The sequence below is a fragment of the Elephantulus edwardii genome, unplaced genomic scaffold (genome assembly GCF_000299155.1).
Source record: "Elephantulus edwardii isolate Elephantulus edwardi_28Jun2011 unplaced genomic scaffold, EleEdw1.0 scaffold00045, whole genome shotgun sequence".
Lineage (NCBI taxonomy): Eukaryota > Metazoa > Chordata > Mammalia > Macroscelidea > Macroscelididae > Elephantulus > Elephantulus edwardii.
In genome coordinates, this window is record NW_006399795.1 from 8,277,990 (window position 1) to 8,283,085 (window position 5,096).

General features: G+C 40.3%; 1 protein-coding gene across 1 annotated transcript in view; it reads right to left on the reverse strand.

Moving 5' to 3' along the window:
- CAMTA1 (calmodulin binding transcription activator 1) overlaps positions 1-5,096 on the reverse strand; it is a 1,380,526-nt gene that overhangs the window by 1,345,763 nt on the left and 29,667 nt on the right. The gene's annotated exons all lie outside the window — the stretch shown is intronic.

Here is a 5,096-nt window from a genome sequence, read left to right on the forward strand (position 1 = left end):
GTCAGAGGCAATACGACTGGCACAGAATAGAGCATGGTTTAGGGCTGTTGTACACAGGGTCGCTATGAGTCACAAACGACTCAACGGCACATAACAACAATATTCCAATAACATTACTGTATTATGTAACAAAAATTCATTTTTATTATAAATGTTCCCCTCCATATTTCCCCATATTTATATTTAACCACAGTATGTTTAATTGCTATGAAGGAGGAGTGGCATCCACTTCCATAATAGCTTGCCTCCAGAAACCCTATGAACCTGGAGAGAGGATGAAAGGCACCCAAGAGTCGAGGACTCTCCATTATAGGGTCACTATGAGTCGCCTGTGACTCAATGGCACTTAACAAGTTTAATTGCAATGCCAACTTTCTTCTGAAGGCTGTCAAGTAGAGATTTGAGGCACTGGTTCCCAACCTTGTCTAATTCCACAATCACCTCAGGAGATTTTTTTAAAAATACCCCCTTGGGCCCCACCCCCAGAGATAACAATGCAACTGGCCTGGGTTTAAGTTCTAACAAGCTGTTCAGAGTGAACCCTAATGTTGTTGTTGTTGTTGTTATGTACCGTCGAGTTGCGTGCGACTCATAGGGACCCTAAGTACAACAGCCCTAAACTCTGCTCTGTCCTGTGCCAACTGCATTGTCTCTGACACTCCCATCCCGATTATCCCAGTCACTGAATCAATCCACCTCATAGTGGGCCTTGTAAACAATGTTTTTGTTAGCTTCTACTCAGTCAACCCTAATTCAAGGCAACCTAAGTGTAACTGACCTAAATGCTGCTCCAGCCAATTGCTGATCAGACCACAGTGACCTGTAGGATTGTCACAGGCTGGTTTGGGGAAGAAGACTAGTAGGCCTGCCTTCCTAGTCTGTCTTGGTCTGTAAATTCCACTGAAATGTATTCAGCATAATTGCAACACACAGCTTTGACTGACAAAAATGGGCAGTGGGTACACATGAAGTACACTGGCTCGGAATCTACAGGTCTCTGGTACAGAGCTATCTACTCTATCACTGACCCACCCAAAGCCTTAAATAAAAACTATGGTCTTTAGTTAACAATAATGTATCAATGTAAATTCATCAACTGTAACAAAATTATCACAGGAATGCAAAATGTTGATAGAAATAATGTGCAGAGGGATAAAGATATATGAAAACTGCTTTCTGTACAATTACCTATAAATCTAAAATGTCTATAAAAAACATAAGTATATTAAAAAGAAAAACTAAAAAGAAAATGTGAACTAGTAATCACAACATTAAATCCTCCAAACACCAAAGTACAAAATGTGAAATGCTTGTATCTTAGAAATATAACATATGATTATTACTAGTATTGATTATAATCCATTTTAAAAGTGGATTTAAGAGAAATATTGTTGTTATGTGCCGTCAAGTCACTTGCGACTCATAGCGACCCTATGTACAACAGCCCTAAACTGTGCTCTGTCCTGTGCCAATCGCACTGTCTCCAACACACCCATCCTGATTACCCCAGTCACTGAATATTTCCATACTTGAAATCTCCACCTCAGTTGCCCTATCTGTTATTCTACACGTGTTATGTTGTACATAGGGTTTTCAGAGACCTACTATTTCAGAAATGGATGGCCAATCCTTCTTCCTAGTCTGTCTTAATCTGAATGTTCAGATTTAGAGAAGTATCAGACAGACCAGCATGCTTTTTTTAAAGAAAAAGAATACTCTCAATTAAGAATCAGTACAGTAAAACTAATTTGCAAACTTAAAACGAGATCCTTTCAATGAATACCAAGACAAATTTATTTCCCTGAAAAATTTTTTTTTTAAATTCAACTGAAAATTTGGGCTTGTGATGTAACACAGAGCCCACAAAAGAATCAAAGATTGATCTCTACTGTTGAAGAAAAGAAGTTCTGCAATAAGTTTTGAGTGGATGAGGAAATTAATGGAACAACTAAACCATTACAAGACTCTTCAACATATTTAATGCTGCCTATTGTGAAATCTTTACAGTTGGCCTAGTCACATAAGGGAAGGGGCATGAACTGCTAAAAGAAAGAAACCAACTGAATTTCCATTTTCTCCCTTCTTCTCTGCCTCTCTCTCAAGGAAAAAAAAAGGTGCCCAGATCACCAACTTTAACATGCAGTCAAGGGCTGAGAAGCACCAAAAATGTAGTGAGCACTGGATCTGGAGTCAGGAGCAGAGTCAGCTTTCTCAATGAGCATATCTATCACTTTGCACAGTATTACAGCACATCTCCACATCTATGATGAATCCATGAAATGTGCTTCTATCCTTACTCAAATACCCTTCCACAAACACACACCACCCCTGTTTGAGAGCGACTGCTAAAAGAACAAACAGGCCTGTAGTAACTTGGGTATCTCACCTCTCTGGGTATCATTTTCCAAAGATTTGGTTGATACCAAGTCAAGAATGCTCTAACCTTGCTTTCTAAACCTTCAGTCTTCCTAGGGTTTAGCAGCTGCTTTCAGAGGGACACAGGAAACAAATATACTTCCTTAAATACATTCTTCTCTCAGAGTCCATCTCACATATGCCTGGTTTACCACTTCACTGGCTCCTACTGTTCTCCTCAAGACTTGGTCTCTTCCCATCTCCATCTATCTTCTGCCACTAATGTGAGTTCATCCACTTCTATAGCTTTAAAAGCATCTATACAATAATAATGTCTCTCCCATTTACATCTCTGTACATGCTACCTCAAAGCTGTCCAAGAGATAATCTCCAAAGTAAAATCCCCCAAAAGAATATTCTTGATCAACTCCTACTATCTCCTCTTGTCAATACTGTCATAACTATGAACACCAGGAGGAGCCACCAATTAGAAGATGACCTTCATCCCTCGTTTCCATAACCGAAGCCCACAGCTGTCACGTCAATTCCAGCACCTGGCAATCCTCCATAAGGTTTCCTGCACGTAAGCCTTTAAGGAGGAGACTGCTTATCTTTTTCACACAGAACCTCTAGTTGATTTACATCCACCTTTCAGTTAGCACTCTGCCATGTCATTTGCACTCTAGGGCCCCTTTTCCTTTCCATAACTCAAAAAGCTAAATTCAATGCCATGCAGTTAATTCTGACTCAACAACAATCCACTGAGCCTCCAAGGCTGTCTTTAAGGGAGGAGACTGTCCATCTCTCCCCCTTGGAGTGGCTGGTGGATTCAAAGCACTGACCTTTTGGTTATTAGCACTCCAACAAGTTACCAGGGATTCTATCTCCTTTCCACTGTTATTGTTGTGTACTATCAAGTGGGAATCAACTCATAAATGACCCTCCAGTGGGTTTTCAGAGACAGTAAATTTCAAAGATGATTTCCCATCTCCTTTCCATAGCCCGTCAAATCCAAACTCCTCAATTCTGACATTAATTCAAAAGCATATCCTACTTCTCACTCTCCACTGCTGCCATCATCTCTTACCTATTGTTGTTACGCACCACTGAGTCAGAACTAACCCACAGCTACCATCATCTCTTACCTACAGCTGTTGTTCTGTACCATCAAGTCAGAACTGATCCATAGCTGGCTCTCTCCAGCAGGCTTTCAGAGACAGTAAATCACACAGGAGGAGACGGTCCATCTATATTCTGCAGAGCAGCTGATGGATTCTAATTGTGTACCTTTCAGTTGGCATGTAACTCCTTACCACTAAGCAATCAGCACTCCCTATCTCTTACCATGACCATCAAATTACTGCATTAGCCTCCTAATGGGTTTCCCAGATTCTAAGAAGACCCAGAGAACTTTTGAAAGCAAAAACCTGACTCAATAATATACAACAACAACCTTACCTAATAAATCCCATAAATGGGAAGTGGGAAAAAAAGAAAACCATACACTGTCACTCGCCTGCTGATAGAACCTATCTCAAACAGCCTTAAAACCAAAAATCAATCCACTACTATCAAGGTGATTCCAACTCATGGTAATCATTTTGGTTAGCAGCCCAACATGTAAAGGCACCTTGGGGCGTCTGGGTTCCACTGTTCTTAATATAAAATCTCATAAGGCACCACAAGATGTCATCCCTACCTACCTCACCTATCATCTTATCTCTGGTTCTTCACTATTTCAATCACATGGCTTTTTTAATGTTCCTCAAACCAAGTGCATTCCTGTCTCAGGAACTTTGCACTACTGTTGTTGTTCTTCTTGTTGCTTAAGCAGCAGGTACCTCAGACAGAATAAAGAGAACAAAGACATGTATCCTGACAACATATTGATTTTATGTCCTCACCTATGTATTCATGAATACTTCTGATGGCCCAATATGGGCCAAGGAGCCGAGTGCTGACATGGACTGCTGTCCAAAAGGTCAATGGTTCAAAACCATTAGCTGTAACTCAACACCTTCAGCAAATAGAAAAAGAGCAAATATCTAATCCTACAGCCTCTAGAAGAAAAGAAATTAAAAGGACAAGGGTTGAAATCATTGAGATGGAAAACAGAACAACAGCTGAAACCATCAGTAAGACCAGGAGCTGGTTTTTTGAAAAGTTCAATAAAATTAACAAACCATTGGCAAATTTAACAAAAGAAAGAAAAGACCAGACACAGATAATGTGACTAAGAAATGACAGAGGTGGCATTACAACAGAACCAGAGGAAATTATCTTGATAATATCAGAATACTATGAAAAGCTATACTTTGATAAATTTGAAAACCTAGAGGAAATGGACAAATTCCTTGAAATGCATCCCCTACCCAGAATGACAAGGACAGATATAGAACACTTGAACAGACCCATCACAAGAGAAGAAACTGAAAAGGTCATAAAAAGACTTCCCTATACCTCACAGGACAGCCACCAGACCCCGCAGACCCACCCTATCTTCCCAGGTAAATGGAGACACCAAAAGCACACGACATCCGTTCCGGCCCGAGGAACCTATCTACACAGCAATTCTACAGGATGCATCACCTTTGACCGATAAATATTGCGACTAAACTTCAGAGACACTGATCCCAACATAAGGAACTACCTACCATCAGCTGATGTGTTTGAAATCACAGAAGCCATGGAAGCTTCATATATAAGTTATTAGATGGAGGGCTGGTGAAAGGGAGATAGAT